This window comes from Podarcis melisellensis (genome assembly GCF_964234715.1).
Source record: "Podarcis melisellensis genome assembly, chromosome: 2".
In the NCBI taxonomy this organism is placed as follows: domain Eukaryota; kingdom Metazoa; phylum Chordata; class Lepidosauria; order Squamata; family Lacertidae; genus Podarcis; species Podarcis melisellensis.
In genome coordinates this window covers 40,662,764-40,687,729 of record NC_138529.1, presented here as the reverse complement: position 1 = coordinate 40,687,729, position 24,966 = coordinate 40,662,764, and the positions used below count along the sequence as shown (strand labels likewise).

General features: G+C 43.0%; 1 protein-coding gene and 1 long non-coding RNA gene across 8 annotated transcripts in view; both read right to left on the bottom strand.

The window, feature by feature from the left end:
- LOC309361070 overlaps positions 1–18,802 on the bottom strand; it is a 53,376-nt gene extending 34,574 nt beyond the window's left edge. Inside the window, exon 1 of the long non-coding RNA XR_014164343.1 lies at positions 18,436–18,802. This is a non-coding gene — a long non-coding RNA (uncharacterized lncRNA). The remainder of the gene's footprint in view (positions 1–18,435) is intronic.
- The window catches only part of SHISA6 (shisa family member 6), a 254,044-nt gene that overhangs the window by 73,271 nt on the left and 155,807 nt on the right, over positions 1–24,966 (bottom strand). The window lies entirely within an intron of this gene.

Here is a 24,966-nt window from a genome sequence, read left to right as displayed (position 1 = left end):
CCGCTCCGCAGACAGCTTTTTCGGGTCATGTGGCCAGCATGACTAAGCCGCTTCTGGAGCAAAGGAACATAGAAACCAGAGCAGTGCACGGAAACGCCATTTACCTTCCCGTCACAGCAGTACCTATTAATCTACTTGCACTTTCTGGGGTGCTTTCAAACTGCTAGGTTGGCAGGAGCTGGGATGAGCAATGGGAGCTCACCCCATCGTGGGGATTTGAACTGCCGATCTTTTGATCGGCAAGCCCAAGGCTCAGTGGTTTAGACCACAGCGCCACCCACGTGGATCTCTATATTCAGGTGTAAAATTCTTGTGACTTTCCCCTTTTCAAAGCAGCAGCAGCAGCAGCAGCAGCAGCAGCAGCAGCAGCAGCAGAATATACTCTCTGCTCTGGAGAATAAGAAGACTGTATAGACCAGCATTATGTCTGAAGCTGTTTGGTTGCTTTCCTGCTGCCCAAAGCATCTCCAAAAGTGGCTCATGCACTGTGATGCCACTTAGTCACCTCTCCTCTTTGAGCAGGATGTCACAGGATAGATAGCACTTTATGTTTGTTGAAGGAAAGGTCACCATGCTCCAGTTAACTGACAAGGCAGAGGAAAGCCAAGTACTTGGGCTCTCCAGACAGTAGCTGAGAACATGTAATCCTAAGCAAAAGAAGGGGGGTGTTCTCTCTTACAGTGAACTTTGGCACATACTGCTATCAATTCTTAAAGTGAAACAGTGTGTAAACAGATTGTAAAAGTGACTAAGAGGGACACAGACGTCCAACAGATTAACACATATTAGCCCCAAATTAGTAGCGTTGCCAGGTCACAAAATAAAAATACTCTTATACTTGGGTGTAGCTCTAAAGTAGGTCCGGGGCAAGAAGTGGAGCAGAAACCAGGGCAAAACCTGTTTATTCTAGGGACACAAAAGCATATTGCTGCTCATTGTGAAAGAGACTGAGCCCTTGTGAGCATTCCAAGCGAACCCTCACGAAACCGTGGTGGATTTAGGACAGCGTAACTGGTTCCAATGATCCCCCCAAGCCTAGGGGGAGTTGCAACTATGATGTAGTGAATCTAGCAGATTGGAAGACAAGAGGAAAAGGGTGCTGAATTTTGGAATCGCACAGAGCGCTGCTAAATTTGAAAGACAAAAGTCTGTGCCTGCACAAAGGTTCAAGGGCTTGGCTAGCATTCAATGCAGCCTCTTGCAAAAGCTCACAGTCGATGTGCCTGTCTCTAGTACCTTCCCTTCCCTTGCCCACAACACCTGGAAATTTACCGTAGGGAAGGAGGAGGCAGAAGAATAGGGGAAACTCTGCAGGTCCCAGCAGAGAGTCTTCTCCTACTGAAGACTTTGACTATCAACCTGTCGTCAGAATTCCAGGTGGAAATGTTGTGTGCAGTTTCACAGAAGATTCTAGGAATACTAGTCCCTAATACCGGGGGGGGGGGGGGGGAGACACTCTGCTGAGGCCTGGAGTATCCCTCTACACACACTTTCCACCCTGGGGTAAGTTTCTAAGACACTGGGGCAAAAGAAGTGTCAGGTGGCGGCAGCTCATAGGATCCAGGCCAGCAGGGCCTTGTTTGCGCTGCTAATTGCAACCTGCAAGCAGAGATCAACTTGCCTTGGTGGGTGTTCGCAGGGGTGTTCGCTTTTACAGCTGCCCCTAATGGATTGCTCACAACATTGTTGACCTGCTGCTTTTCATACTAATCATGTCCCTGGAAGGAATGCCATCTGAAACCAGGCCCCCTGCCAGAAAGTGAGTCTAGCCTCCGACTGCAGGCTAAGGCACACGTTATGCAATAGATGTCCATGGGATTGTGCATATAGGATTTATAAAACATCCATTCCTGTTTACAGTAGCTTGAGATCTGACTTGCCTTCAAGGCTGTTGGGTGTACCCATGCCTCAGCCTTCAGTCATGTCTACAGCAGCTTCTCACAGCTTCTGCTGCTGTCATCAGCCAGCAAACTGCAGCTGCCCTGACCCTGGGCATGATAGCCACGGTGCCTCAGCTGGCAACCATCTGCCACAGTTGTCCGAAGCTGCTCACATGGCCAGAAAGTTGTGCTGTTATTGCTCACCATGTCAGCCTAGACGTGGGACTCACAGGAATAGGAGAGAGGGGGCATTACTCTTCAGCTATTGCTTTCACATCAGGTCCACCCCACACCTTACAACTAAGTATCTCCACCTGCTTGGTAAATGTTTGTGTGCTGCGTATTCATGTGCATCTAAACAAACAAAAGACGTTAAAAAATAAATAAAAAACAAGCACAACTGGCAGCCACTGTGTGTGTGTGTGTGTGTGTGTGCGTGTGTGTGTGTGTGGCAACGTTGCCCTTTTCATTATTGTAAACCAGCCAGAGTAAAGTAAAATTAAAGGCAGCCGTAAAATAGTCTAAATCACTCATGAAAAGTGTTAAAATTCCCATTAGGGAGAAAAACACAGTCTAGTCCAAACCTCAAGTGCAGATTTGCACATCAGGGTCAGTGGTTGCACAAACAGGTTTCTCTGGGTGACAAAATGCAGATCTCTGTTCCTACAAAACAGTGGCAGAGGAACCCTCTCCGGGACCCGGGGTGAGATGCCGAGGGGTGGGGCAAACTGCCTGGTGGCGCACAACATTCATATGGACTGTGCATGTGTGGCATCCCATATGCTCACTGTCTGAGAGGCAGCCCATACGGATGCCCATATGGACGGCACATGTGAGCGGCAGCCCGTATGGATGCCGTGAAAGCAGTGCCCATACTGACTGTGTGTGCACCCTCGGCCGCTCTACAGCTGGGGGTAGGCAGCGGGCCATCTTGTCACCCCCCAGAGTGGTACCAGGGACGGCCCCCCGCCCCCCCTTTGTATGTCCCTGCTACAAGCCCTTGGGTTACCATGATTCTTGGTGTACTGAAATGTTTGGAATGGGAATAACATCAAACAAAACAAAACATTAATCGGGATTCTATCTCATGCAGAAACTCCTCTTCTGTAGGTAAGGTATGTAGAAGTTTGGTGGCATGCCTCTCTTTTGCCTATTGAGGATCCCCATACAGAATAAAAATGAGTACATGTGCATGTATGTGCCTCCACATTCAATCAATCCACATTTTGGATTTTATGCTGATGTAAATGAGATTTGCAAAGAAAGAGCATGATTTCTAAATATTATAAATAAATAATCCATCAGGAAATAAAAACAATAAAGCTCAGGCAATGCAGGCAAGAAGCAAGCAAGTTTATATTTAATTAACCATGACTGAATAATGGACACAGCCTGCTACAGTTATTTCATTCAGGAAATGAATTATGACAGAGTTGAGGAAACTGCAGCTCTCCAGATGCAGTTGGACTTCAACTCCCATCAGCACCAGCCAGCATGACCAGTGGTCAGGGATGATGGAAACTATTGTCCAATAACATCTGGACGACCACAGGTTTCCCAACACTGCCTTATGGAAATGGCTGGTTCACCCCTGTTAATGGTCACTCAACTTCTCCCACAAGTCAGATCATTGGCCCACTTGGCTCAGTACTGTTTACACTCTTCAGAATTAGGGGACATTGCCTCATTGACATTACTGAAATAAGATTCAACTGTTAATCCTGTTGGCTTTCATACTTTTGCCTCAGGCACCAAAATGCCTTGAGCCAGTCCAGGGTCCGTTCTTAGAGTTACTGTGCCTGTGATTAACTTATCAACAGGAGGCAGTTAGGAGTATAGGGTGGGGAGGTAAAGTCCTACCTGATGGCCACAGGCAGTCAAGTATCACTATGAATATAAGTAGGGTGGCCATTGACAGAAAACAGAAAATGTATCACACCAAAAAGTGAACAAAAGAGGACACAGATTTGCATGAAATCTGCACATGGCAACTTGTGTATAGATGCAAATTTAAAAATAATGACTATAATTGAAATAGAAATAAAAAACATCTCACTTTAGTGGGTGACTGCATGCCCATTCATTCGGCTGACCAGGGGCTTCTGTCTGGTGATGGGCATATTCAAGGCTCCCCATTTTTATGGTTCCTTAGCTTTAAACCAGACTCTGACTACACAGCCCTTCAAACAGAGGCTGTCTTCAAACAGAAGACTGTAATCTGACAGCCCCTTCAAATAAAAACTGGACTGTTCTCTGTTGGCAATACTGAACTGATCTCCTTTCACACATTCAGCTGAATGTGGCTACAGAGGGGAGAGCTCCTGATCTGAGTTCAGGTGACTGCGCAGAAGAAACAATGTGCACACAAACTGTAAGTATAAAGGCATCACCCATGCAATTGCTGATCCTTAATAGTCAGTATGGTTTGCGCAGAGATAGGCTTTTTCACATCCTCACCTCAATGTGTGCATGGGGCAGGCCCAGTGGGCATGAGTAGATGCACAACCCCACCCTCCTGTATGCACCTTCTGTTGAACAGGTTAAAGTTGGCCTTGGTCCCTCAAAGATGAATGCAGCTTAAGCTTGAGAACATCAGAAAACTGCCTGAAGCAGGAGATTCAGCTTGGAATCATTTGGTCTGCTTGAGCCAAGAAAAGCAGAAAAGCTGTGTGGATAAGCAATGTAGGGATGAGGACTTTGAAGTTTGTTGAGCTCCCTGCTGAGTGCATAGATGCACTTGAAGCAAGATGAAGGAGGCAGCAGAAGTGTGTGTGTGAACCTTGCAGTAAAGAATGAACTACTTTTTCCTAGCTTCATGCCAATCCCCCTCCCTTTGGAAAAGCAAGCAGCATTTAGCCACAAGATGTGAATGATGGAGTCTGCTTGTGTTACAGAACCATAGAGGCCTAAGACAGAAGGTGCTTTAAGGGTAATCTTGCCCATCAGTTTGCCCGTAGCACATGACCAATGTATTGCAATAAACCCCAGAGAGAACCCCAACACCACTTGCTCTGTAAAGTCAATGATATCCCTGGCTTTACAGTCCAAATAGGCAACTGGAATATTCTTAGTCTCCTGTTCTGCTCCTACTGTAGGCTGGTCCATTAGGACAAATGATACACAGTTGGGGGGGGGCAGTGCCTAACATCAATAGCATCCTCATGGGTTTTTGTCTCTTCCAACAGGGGCAAAATCACAGGTTGGTGTTTTTTTAAGTAAACAAATGAAATATGGGCATAAAGTGGAAATGTTCACCTGACTGACTGGCAGGCCTGTGCAGAAATGGTCTCTGGAAATTCTCCTCTCTCTCTCTCTCTCTCTCTCTCTCTCTCTCTCTGCCGTATGTGTGTAGGGGCTGACTGTTCCACTGAATTTCTCCAGAGGGAGGAGAAATTATCCAACAGTTTTGTTGGACTGGGGCTCGACATTAACAATAACAGTAGCATGGCTTACTTCTTTCTATTATTCTGAATGTTTTTTGTTGTAGTTGCTAACGCTCACAGGAGCCAACTCCTAGGGGCCAAGGGGGCTTTGGGTCCCCCAATAAAATATTTAAGGGGGCTAGCCCCCCCCCAAGTTGGTGGGCATTGCCATTCAAATGGTGTGTGCCATGTCATGTGATCAATTATGCAGGCGGGGCTCACCTGCCCCCACCCAATATTTTATTCCAGTTTGCACCCCTGGTGCTGCTGCAATTTGGCCAACATTTTGCATCCCCACAATACCCTGGACCTAGTGTCATTCTGGCTAGATTGTGTCATACTACTTGTTCGTCAACTAATACACTAATACATGTGGGGTGTGTGTGTGTGTGTGTGTGTGTGTGTGAGAGAGAGAGAGAGAGAGAGAGAGAGAGAGAAACTACTCATAGAAGGCAGTAAGGATGCTCACAACCAGAGGATAAGAAGGCTAAAGTGAACTGTTTTATTGCCCCAGTGTCTCTTGTTGGCTCTGTGTGACCATCATTTATTTGGGCAAAAAAGGGAGGCACAAGGTGCCATTTACTACTCCAATTGCCTGCAAGAGATCAGAGCTGTTGCCAGGCCTTGCGTGAGTTGGCGACAGTAGGAATTGCAACACGCTAAATCCAGGCTCTATCTGCAGATGTCAGATTAGAACTAAACCACCCCAGAAAAGTCACTAGTGTGGAACTGGCTCACACCACGGTCACCTGCTGCACACTGTGTGTTATCAATGCAACTCTTGAAGTGGCAGTTAGATAAGCAGTGAAGCTGGCACTAATGAGGAGCTACAGCCACTGATTTATGTCAGGTATAGGCTTTCCTAGTTCACTTACTCAAAGTCCACAATATAGCCTGGCAGGATCCTCCTTTGTGGACTTGGATTAGGATAACAGGGGCAAGCCTGTGAGCACCTGATGGGTGCTCTGATGGGTACATAAATCTCTGCACATCACTGTTGGGAGAGGAAAGCTTAGAAACACTCTTAAGCTATTTTATTACCTCCACCCACTCGTCCATCTTTGGCTTGACCTTACTGGTATTTGTTAACAGGGGTGCATGCTAAAAGACTAGGAGAGTGCTCTACAAGTTTATAAAAAATATGTACCGTACTTTTCGTCCCATAGGACGCTCCGTCCCATAGGACACACCTAGTTTTTTGGGGGGGAAATAAAGGAATTTCCCCCCCTTTATTCCCCCCCAAAACCAGGTTGGGGAAACCGAACCAGGTCAAGGAACTGCGGGATGGCGGCACTGCGCCTCCCTGCTGTCCCCCAAGCTCTGCTTCAGGGCGCCCCTCGTGCCAGGCGGCAGGCTGCTATCCGCTGCGTGGGGAGCCCTGCGGGAACTCCTGCAGGGCTGCCGAGGCTGCGGATGTGTTCCCGAAGTGCCGGGTGCTCTGCTTTCAGCGCGCTCGGTGCTCCGGGAAGCAGGCTGCTATCCGCAGGCTAGACGGACCTGAGGACTCCCACAGGGCTGCCTAGGCTGCGGATGTCTTCCTGAAACCTGGAAAGCGAGAAGGCTTGGTGCGCGCCGACCCCTCTCGCTCTCCAAGCTTCAGCGAAAGCCTGCATTCGCCCCATAGGACGCACCCAGATTTCCCCTTCATTTTTGGAGGGGAAAAAGTGCATCCTATAGGGTGAAAAATATGGTAACTATTTTAATGTGAAATGTCAGAAAACGATGTGGGCTGGCCTCTGTGTGTATAGTTATGCTGTTCCCCTTCAGTGATATCGCAGACACTATTCAGCAGGTGTACATGACACTGGCACAATTACACTTGACACAACTGTCACACAGACATGGTAAATGCAGGAGAGGCTGCAGTTTCCCAGTGACAAAATGCTGTAGCATGAGCGCTGGAAAAATATATGGAAGCCTCCATATAAGAAGTGCTACTTTAAGGAAAGACATTTGGATCCCCCTCAACAAAATATGTAGACATTTATTGTGCATTTATTGTACTAAAAACCTTTAGGCCACTTGAGGGAGATGTGCAGAGCTAACTCTTTGGCAGCTGGTCTAAGGAACATCACTGCAGTCTTGGGCTGAAGTATGAGTGTAATAATCCCTGCTCTTTAAGTGGTGTGCAATTCATACACAGCCACCCAGGCCCAACGATTGGACTGCTATCAAAGCAATTTCCTTATTAACTCAGTCCAGGTTGTTTCTTCAACAAACTGCACCCCTGCCTCTTGCGGTTGTTTTAGCAAAAGAAAACAAATTTCAGAAGGGAGAGCAAGTAAGCAATAAGCTTGGAGTTTTCTTTAGTGGAAAGAGCACTACGGAGTGCAATTAAAACCAGAGGCCTTTATTGGAATGACTCTGCTTGAGTTTGCTGCTCAACATTTCTTAACTCCCCAACATCACGTTCTAAGCAAGCTTTCAACCTAGTAGGAAACACTGGGAATACTCTGGGCTACCCAAATAAGGTCTGGGATAGTTTGATCGTAGATCAATGCTTCTATTTCCATGTGGCCAAACCTCTGGAGTATGTCATTAGATGGAGGATTGGCTTTACCGATTCATGCTTTCAGTTTTCTTTAAAGCATAGGAAGAGACCAAAATGCACTGCCCTAGACATCACCAGTAAAGAAGAAAAACAAGTGTAAATCCCTGAGAGGTTTCATTACAATCAAGCAGTATATAAATCTTGGCAAATGCAACAAAATTAATGGAGTGTAGGTAGAACCAAAGTTATGCTGTCACTAGGGCTGATGAGAACTCAAAGAGGTTCAAAGTCACAAGGTGGGAAAGAAAGTGCTATTGCTCTGTTTTCCAGAAAAAAAAGGTCAGATTTCTTGCAGTCTGAAGAAAGATGGATATGATGACAAGGGCTGGATGTTGAATTCATGTCAGTGCCGGCAAAAAGTGAATGTACAAACCATGACTATTTCACAGCAAATATCTAGTGTGGAAGCAGCCGTATGTTGCTCAATGCAGATTAAGAATTCAGGCCCCAGCCCCATACAGGAATCAGTAATCAAAATGAGAACCAGCTAATAAAGCTTAAGAGTAGCTTCCTCCGCTATTTTCTGTAGAAATCCCCAATTAAGATTTCATTGGTCATAATCATCCATCCAAAGTTAAGCACTTTCAATGTTCTTATTTATTTCAGCACATGCTGAACCTATACCTATTCCATTTCTTGTTCCTTTTGAAGTGTTTCAGAACAGCCAAATATTTCAGCAATATTACAGGAGGAAAAAAGCATGCATATGTACACACACACACACACGATGGGCAGAATTAATCCGACTCAGTATTATCTCTTTGACTAATTGATGCTAATTAGATTCCTAATGAATACCAGATAGATATGACTGCAGTCCCTAATTCTGCAAAAACACATATCTATTACAATTTTGCTGAGGAGCTGGAGGAAGAGGGCAACTTCTAGGTCATCTCATGTTACTTCCTACCCACTGCTGACAGCGAAGCACACTGTTAACGTTTCTACATTTGGGATCTGCACCATTTGTGGACTGACTCTGCTTCTGATGTATTTCTTTTATTCATACGCTCTTGTTTTCATTTCGCTGATTCCTACCTCCTTTTTATTCCTTGTAGATCACTTAAATTGCTGAGTGATACAAAGCCTCTGCTTTTGCTTTTTTGATATCTTTCTGTCACATTCTGCATGTACCATTTTAGTTTTATAAACACTTCATTGAAGATAACAGTGTAGTAGCACCTTAAAGACTAATATATTTAGACCTGATTTGCATGTAATGCTAAGCCAAACCATAGCTTAGTGAAAAATGAGAAAATGAGTCGATTTCCAAAGCACAGATCACAGCCATAACAGTGCCAAGCAATGGAAAAGATGGCAGTAGATAATGTCACAATGACAGCCGTACTTTGTTGTGGGCCCTTGCACAAAATACATTTTTTACTCTGCCACCCAATTTAGATTATACACCAGTATCCAGTTATATACCTTCCGGTCAGAGATTAAACATTATTCTGAGTAGAAAAGATTTAATTAAATAAGAAGTACGTATCTTCAGAATGCACATAAATTATAGATCCACTTTTACACATAATAGTAATTGACGTGACATGCATAGGATTGCATTGTCTGTTTCACAGCATCATAATTGCTAATGAATTCTTACTCAGCAACTTCACATTGGAATGTCTCTTTGAAGACCCCCCCCCCCCGGGTTTGGTGATTTCTAAAGATCTGCTGCAGCTTGCCCTCGTTTCTGAACATTATCACTTTAAATATCTAATTTGTGTCCAAATAACCATGTTTGCTTAAGACAGAGACAAATACCTACAGGATTCACCTCAGGGATTCTTGAAACCACAATGTTCTTTTACAGGAGTAAAGAAGCAGATTGACAAGGCCAGATGTGGCTGAAATTTCAAAATGGTTGTTGTGTCCTGTGGCTTGCAACAGTACTCAAGGCTCAATGCTGCAGTAAAGTGCAGTGAGTGTTAACAGCAGTTACTCAGAAGAAAGCCATACTGTGTTCAGTGAGGTTTACTCCAAGATAAGTGGGCACAGGTTTGCCACCAGATACCAGGCACTCTACTATTCAAATTAGGCCCTAGTGTTTTTCTTACAACACTATTCTCAATAAATTAATCAATTTTAATCTAGCATGTAAATTCTCAAAACTTTCTTATTTGTTAATTTGAGTAACTACTGCTCTCACTTCATTACAAACAGTATTTCTACCTGCAAACCTGCTCCTCTTCCTTTCACAGATATTTTGCTGCCATTTGCAACTGTAGCTGCCTCTGATTAGTTATCATTTAACTCTCGGGGTAAGGTGGGGGATTAGCATCAGACGTCATGTACATGGAAGTTGTCAAATCAATTAACCAACTAGAAGGATTATTGTTAATAGCACCAGTTTTCCTATAACTTGATATTGCTGGATAGTTCTGATGAACTGCAAAAGCATTTTTAATTTGCTTTCTGTTGCCACCCTGGAACTTTTCTTTTTTAGTGTTGGTGTTGACCTTTAAAGCCCTAAACGGCCTCGATCCAGTATACCTGAAGGAGTGTCTCCACCTCCATCGTTCTGCCCGGACACTGAGGTCCAGCGCCGAGCGCCTTCTGGCAATTCCCTCACTGCGAGAAGCCTAGTTATAGGGAACCAGGCAGAGGGCCTTCTCAGTAGTGGCACCCGCCCTGTGGAATGCCCTCCCGCCTGCATGCCCATTCATTCGGTCCTCCCGCCAGATGTCAAAGAGAAAAATAACTACCAAACTTTTAGAAGACATCTGAAGGCAGACCTGTTTAGGGAAACTTTTAATGTAACAAACTGTGACAAAAATACCTCTGAAGCAGGCAAACACATTTTAAAACTTATTTTAACTTTCGGGCCAATTAAGCGATTTATTTAAATTCTCAGGACATAGCAACTTTTCAAACAAAGCTTGGTATTATTTTAAGAGATGCCCTAAATGCCCCTATAATGAATTACCATTATTTCACATTGGCAATCAATGGGATTAAACCATGAAGAAAAGATTTCATTGCATGTGAGGAAAATTCTGGTAGTGAAATCTTTTTGTGTGTGAGAGAGGCAGAAGTCTTTTCATAGCATCAGATATTTAAACATTGATTCACATTGTTCAAAATAATGTGAGGATACCTTCTGCTTTGGGTATTTTTTTTTGCTTCAGCTGAATACTGCTAGAAAATTTGGTTTGGAAATGGGCGAGGGTGGGATATTTCTCCTGCATGCTTATTGATAAATGAAGTAATTAAGGTAGCCAGGGCTAGCATCAGCATCTGCCATCCTTGGTCAGCTGCTATCACCTCAGTGCTCTGGCAGGACCCACTGTGGGGTGGAATTAATCTTAAGCACTAGAAACATTTACAGCTGAAGGAAACTGCACAGACCAGAAGGTGCCAAGCTCACTTGATCATGTGAGGCCTTCTTTCCCTTCCTGAGCAGCCGTACTTGGGAAGAAGAAGCCAGTGTGTACTCTGGATGAAGGTGAAGCTGATGGTCAGTAAAGGGATGGGGCAGCTATAAAGTCCCTAGCAGATGCCTAGCCACTCTTGATGCTATACCTCATCTAGCCTAGCTCCCTGTAACCTGTTGGGCAAGCTCCGTTGTTCTTGTTTCCGGACATCTTTGACATATAAGAAGAGAATCAAAGCCACATAGTAGTGGTAGTAGGAACTGGGCAATGACCAGAAGACTGGCTCCCAACTTACATCCCAATGACATATACAAGAATAAGGATCATCTTTGGGATCATAGAATTATAGAACTGTAGTGTTGGAAGGTACCCTGAGGGTCATCTAGTTCAACCCCCTGCAATTCAGGAATCTCAACTAAACTATCCATGACAGATGACCATCCAACCTCTACTTGAATACCTCCAAGTAAGGAGAGTCCACCACCTTCCAGTAGAGTTTGTTCCACTGTCAAACAGCTCTTATCACCAGAAAGTTCCTCCTGATGTTGAGTCAGAATCTCCCTTCTTGTAACTTGAAGCCATTGGTTTGGGTCCCACTCTCTGGAGCAGAAGAAAACAAGGTCGCTCCGTCTCCCATGTGGCAGTTTGAAGATGGCTATCATAGCTCCTCTCAGTCTCCTCTTATTCAGGCTAAAGATACCTCAACCGTTTCTCATAAGGCTTGGTTTCCAGACCCTTGATCATCTTGGTTGGCCTCCTCTGCACACGTTCCAGCTTGTCTATATATCCTTTAATTGTGAAGCCTAGAACTGGACACAGTACTCCAAGTCAGAACAGAGTGGTATCTATAATTCCCCTGATCTTCTTTTTTATGCTGCATTGAATTTCATAAGCTTTTTTTTTTTTTGCCTGTAATCACCTCAGAGTGGTGTCTCATTGGGGTGACACCACTGAGGCAGTTATTTTGTTATTTCTTCTTTTCTATTAATAGTTTCTTTAGTGCATTGTTGCTGGCACATAGCTGCCTCATGCTGTGATACAAATGGAATGCGCTGGCATGTACCTACTTTATCCTAATGCAGTAGTGCCTATGTTGAAATGAATCTTAGAATCAAAAAAATTGCTACAGATGCTGCAAATTGTGCCTGGTTAATAAAATGGATGAAATGTCATATGGATCTTGATTATTGCGCACACAAAAAAATTAATCCAATTTGACTAACAAGAAAGGTTTCTGCTAATTCCTAGTCCCTGATAAATAGCTTCCCGCCAACTTTGTCTTGATTTTAATTTCTGACATATAAAGAAAATCCATTCGAGCAAAGGGCTTATTAAAGTATTATTCTGTCTGAAGATGTGACTCAGCTGGAATGAGTAAGGCAAGCTTAATGGGTGACCTATCAGGATGGAGACACTCTTTAGTGGCCCTTTTGATCCAACTTGCTGCAAGTAACTCAAACCGCAAGGAGAGTATAGCAGAGATTTGACTCAGTACCAACTAGCAATATAACTGTGGCTGGTATTTTTGACACACTTTTTATCTGCCATCACCTTTTATTAACACATTGAGTGTTGCCCTAGAAACATTCATTCCTCTCTTCAGATAAAGATTTCAGTTCAGGTTTAACAACTCCATTATTGCCACTGAAAAGGGCATGGTCAAAAATTGGTTTGACTTTTTTATATTTATATATAAATTTCTATTGTGGTCTCTGTGCCCTTAAACACTTCAAAAGAAAATAGCTTTGCCAAATATTATTAACGTAGCATCTAAGACTAGCAGCTGAGGAATGGTTATGTTTCTGAACACAGCCATGATAGAAGAAGCGCTGTTGGAAGGCTACCTCCCACATTGTGACTGGTTTGCATGTAATGTTAGGCCAAATCACAGTTTATCACAAATGCACAGGCTCCAAGGGAGGAGATTGCAGCTGTTTCTTTCCATCTCAGGTCCTTCTGCTGCTACACTACTGTGAACAGAACCATGGTTTGGCATGTTGTCTGAACCTCAGCTTGCGGGTTGTCTTGCTCTAAGCTAACCACTTGTAATTTGTTTTGTTTTTTTAAAATTTATATCCTGCCCATCTGACTGGGTTTCCCCTGCCACTCTGGGTGGCTTACAACATATATAAAAACACAACAAAACATCAGTCATTAAAAAACAAAATATCTTCTACAAGCAACAAACAAACCAATAAATCAATAGAAGTTGATAACAACAACAACAAACAGTTTACAGTTATACCCAAATTAAAATAACCACCAACTCCTACTAAACATTTAACCTACACCAACTCGACAAAAACAAAATAGAGGAACCAAAATTAGAACCATTCAAAACATTTTAAAACATTTTAGCTAGTTGCCGCAAACCAAGAGTTGTTCCAGCAATGTCCCTCCGGCCTCCCAGGAGCCTCTTTTAGCTGTTCCGGGTGAGTCTGGCCCCCACTCCCTAGGCCAGGTGGAAATGGGTCTTGCAGCAGGGAGCAGGTCTTTCTTCCAGCACTCATGTCCATAAAAGACAAACAACAAGACTGCATTTGCACAGCACACTAGTCCAAACCATAGTTTAGCTCACAGCAATGCAGCATTAGGAGCACTGGAGGATGAGCAAAGTGACTGTGATCTCATCTCTAGGAACCTGCACACTCATGCACTCATGCTAAGCTAGGGTTTGTCTCAGTGTTATGCGTTAACTTGTCTCTGTTCTTTAAATGCAGTGCTACATTGCAAATGGACACTATAACTCCACGGTGGAGTGTGTTGGTGCAATTTGGAAAAATGGGTGAAATTGCACTTAGTGCTTGGGCTATGTCTTGAGGAGTCTATTCTGTTCAGGGTTTCCACTCCTGTTTCTGATGGAGTTGTCCAACGACTTTGGTATACACAAACCTAAATTTGAAATAAAAATGAGTTTCCCCATAACATGATAATGGCCAGTGATCAGTGTAGATGCTGCTTATGGAAGGGTAGATTCTCTATCACACGTGAAGATTACAAGCCTCACCTCCCACCTCTTGGCAGCCACTGAGTTGCCTGGTGACTACAGTGCCAGAGGCCCAAGACCCAATGGAAGGTCTCTGTCAGGAGCAGGACCACAGCAAAGAGGAGATATGTTTAGATCCATCCATCAGCCAGAGGAGGACTGGAAGGACCTAATGCCACAATACATTTGTTAAATCTTTAAGATGCTCCAAGATTCTACTTTTGTGACAGCAGACTAACACAGGTCCTCCTCTAGAAAATCTTACATAGTAATAATATGGATTTTTAGATTAGGAAACAACAGGGCTAACACTGGACCTATGAGGAATAAACAGCTTGAAATGGCATTTAGTTACTGGTATACGTACTGCAATCCAGTTAAACTCTTCCATTCAACCTATCTCCTCCCCCAATAGTCAAATATAGATTTAGACAAGAGCATCAAATTCCAATGGTGTCTCTTCGTAGAATTTGTAACTTCCTGCACACTGAGCATGAAGAGACCCGGCACATCCAGAGTTTCTGCTGACTTGATCTTCTCTTCACTTCCCTGTCCTTACACTGAGCAATAGGTTTCGATCTATTTAAACTTCTTATCCTGTACTAATGAAAACTTTATTTTTTAAAAACAAACCCTGACTTCTAAATAACCAGTTCTTTCATAGTATGCAGAGATCTGCTGATCTACAAACAGCAATAAGACTGACATTTAGAGGGCATAAAACCTTTTGGGAAGCCCTAAAATATCCCCTAAGTAGGTCAGCTCCATGACCTGGATCTGTACTTTTAATACAGGAGTAGCCTATATTCTCACTCACTGTTTGCAGAGGAAGAATCAGTTTCGGGCTACAGATTTATTTTTAGCTGCTGAAATATGAGCCTTGGATGAGATTTTGTAAGGAGAAAAATTGTGAAATTGACCAGGATGGATCCTCTGATTTCAAAATGTCAAGTATATGCCATTGGGTCTAAACAGAAAGTCACTTCAGAAAGGGATTTTGTATGGCAGAATTTCAAAGCCAGCTTTTCAAGCAGAAATACTTCCTTTGTTTCTTATGATCTTTTGGGGGTTATTAATCAAAGGAGATTTAGACAAATATTATTTCCTGGAAGAAATATTTTTTCTTTCGATTTCCCATTCTACAATCACCTGCATGCAATCCTGCTCACTGTTATCTGTGGATAAACCCTGTTCTAATTCTCTGATGTAATGTTGCAATGTCTTTTTTTGTAATCTCAAAATGACTGTTTACACCTGCCTACAACACCTGCCTACAACAACAACAACAACAACAATGTTCAGAGGTGGGAAAGGGTTGAACTCTGGAGAACCACGTATTCAACCCTCACCCTCACTGTCATTCACAAAAAAACAGCTTTTCCCTGACTGCCCTGTATGAGAGATTGTCAGGAACATATGTCATTCTCTGAGGCAAGATGTATACAATGTAGGAAACAGGGAAAGGGAAGGTAGTTTGTAGCTGTGCAAAAAAAGTCCCAAAATGGCATGTCTATCACCACATCAGATAGAGGATGCTGTGAACATAAAAGGTCACAAGATGGATGGGAACATTTCAGAATCCGAAACATACAAAGAGAGCTAGAATTGTGTGAATATGTACACCATGCAGAAAACAACAACAGAGGCTTCAAACAAGGAGCCTGCAAAGGATTGAAAGTTGTATGTAGATGCCATTGGACAGACACAAAGAAGTGATGCAAAGGAACAGCTTAGCCTCTGATAATATATTTAAATCACCTTCCCTTAATAGAGAATAAAGGCTTGTCCCCTATTAAAGCAATCCAGGAACCTAGAATTACAACTTCTCCTAGTATGGGAATTGGCTATACTGTACAGCTTTCTTCTTCTTTTATAACTTCAGTGCACTCTTCTTTCATCCTTAATTTCTTTTGCTTCCCAAAATTGTGTGCTGTGAATGCTCACCCCCCCCCTATGGAACCTCATTCTAGTAATGGAGAGGATGAAGGTCAGTGCTTAATAATTTCTAAAGAAAGAAGATGTAGACTTTAATTTGCATGGTACATATTCCACACATGCACAAGCCCCAGTTCTAACAGTGTGGAGAAGGGGAGGCTGCAAATGCTCAGCCGTAAGAGGATAGCATTCTGCATATGCTGAGATGCACGCAGTGGCGTAGCGTGGGTTGTCAGTACCCAGGGCAAGGCAAGTAATTTGTGCCCCCTAACCCGTGGATTTGCGCCCCCTAACCTGTGGATTTGCACCCCCTAACCCGTAGATTTGCGCCCACTAACTCTAACCCCCAGATGTTGCACCTGGTGCGGCCAGCCCCCCCTGCACCCCCACGCTACGCCACTGGATGCACACTCTTTATTAAGCAACTAAATTCTTATTTCTGCCTAAGAATTGTGTGCCATGCATTCACTGACTGCTGAACATATACTGCTGTGCCTCAGTGTTCTTCAGTTATAAAGCGGGATCAATGTTCTCCCCAAAAGCAGTAATGTCCACTCCTGCACCAGTGTTCCTGTTTGCATCTTGCAATCTTGGCAGGGATTTGAAATCCACATACAATGTAAATTTGCATACAATATAGTTCACATATTAGAAACATGCCCAGAATAAATGATTCAGATTCCTGAAGTCCCAGCAGGTATCTGCTTGGTACTATTCTGCTAATAACAGCTTTTAAATGGTCCATCAATTTTCCAAAAAGTTTTTCCTTCACAAGATGAGCTGCATATTTATTTGGAAAGGAAAAGCTGTTGAATTGATGGCTGCTGATAAACAGTATGTTAAAGGAAAACAGTTTATCGCCTGTTATATGGGCAATACAGGCAAGAAAGTGTGCAGTGTAACTAGAAAGAAGCAAATGTCATCTCTCTTTGACTGCTGTCCATTTTTCATTTATTTATTTTACATTTCAAATCCGTCCCCCTTTATCCAAGTAGCTTCCCTTTTTTTCCTCTTAACAACAACCACCTCACAACCGTGAGGGAGTTTAGGTTGGGAGGTAGTGACTGGTCCCAATTCATCCATGGCCAAGTAGGGATTTGAATGTGGATTGCCACAGTCCTAGTCAGACACACTCACTGCTAAACTACGTCAACCATCTGTGACATTTATCTTGAACTTTCTACTTTATGGCAGGCTTTGGACGGCAGATTATGACACTGAGGGGGTCTGTTGCTTGTGCGCGCGTGTCTGTGCATTTCTTCTTTGTCTGGAGAGATGCTAGAGTGGCGAGAGGCTTTGGAGATCACAGCTCCTTTCATTCCTTTTTTGAAAAATGCCCTTGAAATGCTTTTTATCTTCAAAGCATTTTCAAATTCTGCTGTAGCTTCAGTGCAAATACTAGGCCTGCCTAAGCAGCTGACCTACCAAGCCTGGCTTTCAAGTAAAGCCGCACTGATGCAGGTTGTTGCGGTCTCACCCACTTTCCACACCTATTCTCCTTGACTTTGTTTATTTCTAGATTTTGCAGCTTGCAGAGATAAGTGGCTAAAAGGATAGATGTGGCTTGGGCCTAGTAACAGTGGGACAATAGCAGAGGCCACACTTTAGCACAGGTTAGGCAGAATAAGACCAAATGATTTCAAAGTGGGCTTAAAGTACATCTAACTCTGTATTGGGTTGCGATCAGCATGTGTAAATTGCTTCATGATAGATGCCTCCGGTGATTCCAGTGTCTCTCTGCGGGTGGCTTCCAGCAGGAGGTCAGCAGAGGCTGTCAGTGCTGCGCTTAATACAATCCCAGCCACCTGGTCCACTGGTGAAAAGGGGGTTTGGAGTGGATTGGTTTTCAAATTATGTACGACCTCAACAAAATAAAAATTAATAACAACAACAACTTAATGCCATATAGCAGGGGTTCCCAAACTGGGGTCCTCAAACTTCATTCAGGTGGCCCACAGCATGTCTGTGTGTAGTGGTACCTCGGGTTACAGACGCTTCAGGTTACAGATGCTTCAGGTTACAGACTCCGCTAACCCAGAAATAGTACCTTGGGTTAAGAACTTTGCTTTAGGATGAGAACAGAAATCGTGCGGCGGCAGCGGGAGGCCCCATTAGCTAAAGTGGTACCTCAGGTTAAGAACAGTTTCAGGTTAAGAATGGACCTCCAGAACGAATTAAGTTCTTAACCCGAGGTACCACTGTATTTGTGAATGAAGACAACAAATAGCGTATCCATTGCATTAAATATTCATAATCATTTCTAATTCAAAGTGTTGGTGCTGACCTTTAAAGCCCTAAACGGCCTCAGTCCTGAAGGAGCGTCTCCACCCCCATCGTTCAGCCTGGACAGTGAGATCCTGCACTGGGGGCCTTCTGGCAGTTCCCTCACTGTGAGAAGTGAGGTTACAGGGAGCCAGGCAGAGGGCCTACTCGGTAGTGGTGCCTGCCCCGTGAAGTGCCCTCTCAGCAGATGTCAATAAGCAACTATCTTACTTTTAAAAGACGTCTGAAGGCAGCGCTGTTTAGGGAAGTTTTTAATGTTTAATGCTGTATTGTGTTTTTAATATTCAGATGGGAGCTGCTCAGAGCGGCTGGGGAAACCCAGCCAGATGGGTGGGGTATAAATAAATTATTATTATTATTATTATTATTATTATTATTATTATTATTATTATTAATTGTTCCTTCTATTTTTTATATTTTATTTATAGGAAATAAAAGAAGCAATAAAAATACAATTAAAAATTGCACAGCATCTAGCACCATGCAATCCAATCGATACACGAGGCAGGAAAAATAATAATTAAGTGGTCCTCCAAGACCCCCAGCAAAATTCAAGTGGTCCGTGGGAGGGAAAAACACATTTGGGATCCAGTACCATAGAGTAATCTAACACTTCTTATACAGTTGCATTACTCCTCCCCTGCTTCAAGATTACAGCAGCAGAAACACAGCAGTATTTGAGTCTTTTTCAGATATTCTGTTTAGGTAACACGTAGGGTACGTGGCAGGTTCTGCTCTCAACCTGCACACATTGATTTAAACATTAGAGCATCTGCAGAGACGTCAGGGAATGGCTGTACACTGAGGAGTGGGCACTGGGAGAAGCGGTACTTGAGACTGACTTGAAAGAAGGGATCAGTGAATGGGGGCGGGCTGTAACAGCTGGAAGATTAGAGGCAGAGGCAGCAGAAGTGGCAGTACTGGAGAGTGAAGAACAGGAGACCAGTTGATGTAGAGTCAAGGGCTCCCACACCTCTTCCTGCCCCCACCTCTCCTGCTCCACTGTCTCACAGGACCAGAGGAGGACTGAAGAGGGAGGAGCACAGGGTTACATGCAGGCGGAGTCTTTGCCTGCTTGTACGCAGCTCGAATAGGGGAGATACATAAGCCAAGGTTGGGGTGGGTTTTCTCTGCTGTGGCAATTGCCTCATCGGGTGCACACCTAGGAGTAGCTGAGAGTCATAGAACTGACATGAATTTCCCTAACTTGTAAGTGTACTTTTCACGATAAAGAATTAATTGCTCACTCTGGACAGTCTGTGCTTGCCAGCGCATGACAACCTACAAATGCTGAAATGAATGCATTTCTATTGCCTTGATATTTGTTCTGCCTGCTTAGAAAAGGGCTGTAGTAAGAAGGAGCAAAAGATATGTCAGAATCTACTAGTAGATTTCTTTATAATTTGCATTAGATCAGCAAAGGTTTCTGACTCTCGACTATTTAAGAACAGCAACAGCTAAGATACTTATTTAAAAATAAAAAAACATCAGAAATTAAGTTAGCTTGAGGTAAAACTAGGAGGGTATTTTTGTTCAAAGGGGCTACAAGCTCAGTTCTGTTGCTAAAACAAATTCTAGAGTCACCCTGTAGTTTAATTGTAAGATTGTACCATCCCATCCCCATAGTCATTGCCTTACACATGGCTTTGGTACATAGACCTCAGGGTTTTACTAAAGAACAAAGCAGATCCCACATTCCTGGCCTGCCCAACACTGGACTATAGTATTTAGAACTTTCTGCACATTGCGACCACAACTCAAAATAAATTGATTTTTCAGAAATATGATAGGGAAATATAACCTCTCTTTTATTTAGGTTCTTTCCAAAACACACGTGATTTATGTAATAAATGTTTGGTGCTAACACTAACCTACTAGGTGCCAGCCTTGGGCAGAATTTAGAAAATGTATCAAATTCCTAAACCCAGTTTTTTAAAACACCTGGACAACCAGATGCCTGGGATTAACTATTTACTTACTGCTTTGATTTTTAAGCTGCTGCTTAGCCACGTTCTCAAAGCAGAGGACATTACAATGCATATATTAAAGCCACCAAACACTTCTAGCCCTGTTTATGATTCAGATTTATTCTGATTTTTTCCTTAAGAAAACATGAGAATATGTTCAGGGAAAACAAGGGATAATTGGAATTGTTCTGCATTGCAGGCGTCATAAAAGAGAGGCAGGAGCTGTAACCCACCCGGTCTTTTCATGCTGCTGCCTGTTGTGCTCACAGTGAACAGTGCAGATCTTTTCAGGAAGCAAACAGGTCTTCAGATATTTATCACACATGGTGGGCAAAAGTCTGTCTTATTCAGAAATAAGCACACCACTACGTGCATTTATTTGAATGGCAGAAGAGAGTTTATACACACATTCCTGTATGCTCCTACATGGCGACCAATCCACGTGACTGGGAACCCTGCAAAACATAGCCTTTCTTGAGATATTTAAATGCATACATAGGGGGCAGAGCTCTGAAATGCTGCTGCATTTTATTCACACTGTTTCTATACAGATCAAATGCCTGTAATGGCTATTCTTTCTGAGTGAAGAGCTTGCATATTTTAATTCATTTGCCAATGCATGGGAGGAAATACTATGATTCTATGATAATGCAAGTAAGTTCCTGGTTCAAATGTCACTTCTGCCATGAACTCACTGCATGGCCTTAGACAAGCACTGTCTCTTGGCCTCAGCCCTAATTTGTAATATGGGGATAAAAATACTGGCATACCTTGCAAGGTTGTTGCGTGAATTACAGAGTTGACATATGTGAAGGATAAAAAAATAAAATCATTATTACTATTAATGCTTAGAACTAGGACAGCTGAAAGATTTCCTCACCCCTTATATACCCAATTAGTCACTGTCTGTTCAGCTCAGTGGAGGAATTAGGTCTTTAGTGTTGTGGCACCTATGCTTTGGAATTCCCGCCTCTTGAATATTACAAAGGATCTGCCTCTGTTGTATTTTTGTTGGGTTCTAAAAAACTTCATCTTCCAACAAACCTTTTTAGTTGAGATTGCCCCAAGGATGCATCTGTGTTGGAATTGTTTTTTTAAAAAATGTTTTAAATATCTTGTTTGCTATCCTGGGCTCCTTTGGAAGAAAAAAACTAAAATAAAAACTAAACTAAAATTATTGTTATTTTTATTACTACTGTTACTGCATCATGAGTATTTACTAAGAAGCCTTTCAGAGAACCTTTCTCTGCTGACTGCCTTGGAAAACACCATCCCTTTATGAAGATATTACACTGTACTTTAGATCCTAAGGGTCTCATTTAGATTAGAAATGCCTAAGATTAAAACATACGTTTAAGAAAATTTCTCACTCATATTTTGTGGGTGCTGCTGTGATTGTCTTTAGCTCCCAGGATCATTATTTGGAGTTTTATAAGTTCTTTTCTGGCTTCATCAGGAGTTGCTGGGTTGTTGTTTTTTAAGGATCCATGTCCTTGTGAGTTAGCAGGGGGACTGCATCAAAAAATCTCCTGTAAATCAATGTCTATCATTTCCTGATGGGGAAATTAAGGCTGCAATCCTAAACACACCAGGAAAGATGCATAGGATTTTACTGCAAGTCATTTCCCCTCCACAAGTGACCCCTTACAGGCTGCATCCAAGTCCCCTGGATGGCAGTAATTTTGTTTTTGTCCCACCCTTTTCAGCTCTACTGAGAAGTCTATATGATGCTGACATGATGAGACAAATTGGATGGCTGCAGCCTCTGGAGCTGCTGTTATATGGGCAAAAGCCAATTAATTGAAACATTAAAAGAATTTGATAACAAACAAAATGCAGGATTAGCAGGGAGGGCCTTCAAACAGATTTTCCTAGGATTGCCCTAGAGAAATAATTTTCTTAGCAAGAAGAAGAGGTTACAACTCAATTCACCGTCTAAGAAAGAGGACGAGGTGCTGAAGGTGAAGCAGGCATGAATTAGGTAAAATCCTTCAGAAGTGGATTCAACCTGTGTCAAACTGTCTGAGGGATATGTGCAAAAATATGGACTGAATCGCTTGCAATGAAGGGCATATTAGAAAGATTTTTAATAAGCAAGTTCCTTGGAGGAAGAGTGGGGTAATGCAATTTCAACATATAATTTTATTATGCATACTTGCTTTAAAAGGGTTGCTTTCACTTATATTTTGACAAATTTTATGTTAATTTGTTCTTAGTGTTTGATTTGATTGGTATTTTTAGTGACTATTGTTTGGGAATCAGAGGGGGCAGGGCAGTGCCATGGTGCAGAAAAAGCAGAGGCAGTCTGGCTGGCTGGCAGCTAGATAAAGGCAAAGCATGCAGAGCAGCAGCTGCAGAAGGTCCTTGGGAGATTAAGGACAAGAGGAAGGAGAACTTGGGACACCATCAGAGGGAAGTCTAAGTGAAGCTGAGCATTTCCAGAGAGAAACTCACAGAGCCGGGAAGGGATGAACAGAGATAAAAGAGGCAGAAGAGATAAATAAAGCAAAGTTGGCGTGGAAAAGGTTGCCAGGGGGCAGAGGGAGGAAAAAAGGCAAGGGAGCCAGAAGGAATCAGGAAAGTCTTATCCCAAATGAACTTCTGATGGGTTAGAGGGGAAAATAATGAATTATGAGCAGTGACATACACCAGCCCAGGGTTGAGGCCAGAAGCAGGTACTGGACAGAGGTTTGTTACATGGAATTCTTAAGTAATAGTAGCTTGAGTGGGAGGGATTTCAGTCAAGAAGGGATCCTGTGATCCAACTCCAAACTTGGTTTCAGGGCAAGGTTCTGGTGTTTTGAGGATTTTTGCACCCTTTGGTTTGATGGCTTCACAACTATTTTATGTTGCTTTATTAGAGGTTCTGGTTAATTAAGAAGGGTATAAATCTTGCCTAAATAAAGAAGAATGAAAATTGAGTCAAAAGTAACAACTACCGTCCTAGGTTCTTTTAAATTTGAAATAAATCAAAATATCTTCTTCTGAAAGGAAAGGCAGCGGAGTCAGGTGCAGAGTTAAATGCTACAGTAGAGCTATCTGATTATGATCCATGTATTGCCAGTATCCACAGCATCAAGAGGACGAGGCAGGCAAGGCTAGCCAGCGGTTGCAGCACTATGGACAGCTCATAAGAAGGCATTGCAAAAGCTCCTTATGGGCCTCTGCTTTCAGCCAAGTCCTCCTAAATTCCACCCTAATGGAGATTCTTAAATGGTCAATCCCATGGCCTGAAAATGGGGACTCCTCCTCCTCCTCCTCCTCCTATTTGTGGCCACTCCCTGAGCTGTTGGACAGGCATAGTAGTTCAGGAGGCAGTCAACTTAGCTGGCTCAGGGGGACATTTTTGTTCTAGTTCTGCAGGGCCCTAGTTCTATGTGTGTGTCCAGGCTCAAGCTTTGTGACAGGAGTATGCTTCACTCCTCCAGTCAGTTGCACAGAAGCCTCATTCAGCTGGCTCATCTCAAGGGCTCTGTACCCCTCCTTATCTCATCCAGGGTCTGATCTGGGAGTTCAAATTGACCTCAACCCAGGATGACCCAGAACTGACCTAACCCAGATCTGGGCCCCACAACACACCTTCAATTGGTTGGGTTTGCTCTCAACAACCATCACATATAGCCTGATCTGATTGGCTACACATTCAGTATGTGATTCCTGATTAGACAGGATCACTTTAAAAAAGAGAAATAAGCCCTGGTATGGGGGCAATGGTGAAGAAGCAGTAATAGGAAAAACAAATAGCAACAAATGATTTTTTTAAAAATCTCATTCATTACATTTTTTGGGGGTGGAACGGGACTTGGTTCTCCATGGAAGCAGTACTTACTTTGACCCAGAAATGGAAAAGGATAACATCTAGTGCAGCCCTAATATATACAACTGTACAAAACTTGAAGCATTAACTATGGTTGCCATTATTATTAATAATACCGGTTTAGCCTCCTAGGATTTTTAAAACTATCATCCAATACTGTCTCCCCCCCTCCACACACACACACACGCACACACACACACACACACACTCCTTCTCCCTCCCCACATCTCTCCACACTTGCCATCAAGTGATTCTGTAAGAAATCAATATTTTATGCAAGTGAAACTTTCATGTTAATGTTTGCAGAGAGCCTTATCATCCCTACCAGCTAGTGAGTCCCTGCAATGCAGGCTTCTATTAATTCTGTAAAAGGGAAAAAAGGGGGGGGGGGAAACAAAACAAGCCAGCAATCAATAGAGATTCCTTGTTCGTAATCCTCAGTAAAATTAGCACTTTGACAACCCTAGCTCTAATCTCCTGGAAAGCAGAATTCCACCTCATCTTTATATATATATATATATATATATATATATATATATATATATATATATATATATATATGCTTTCGTAGATTTTCACGGGTACAGGAATGCAGGTTTTGGTGTCCTCGGGTGTCTTCCCGTGTAAAAGTTGGGGTGTCTAGGCGACGTTTCGACGAGGTCTCACTCGTCATCTTCAGGCTGGTGCTTTCGGCTTCTTGTTACTGGAACAGAGCAGGATCTCAGTGTTTGAGTTCCTATAAATACTG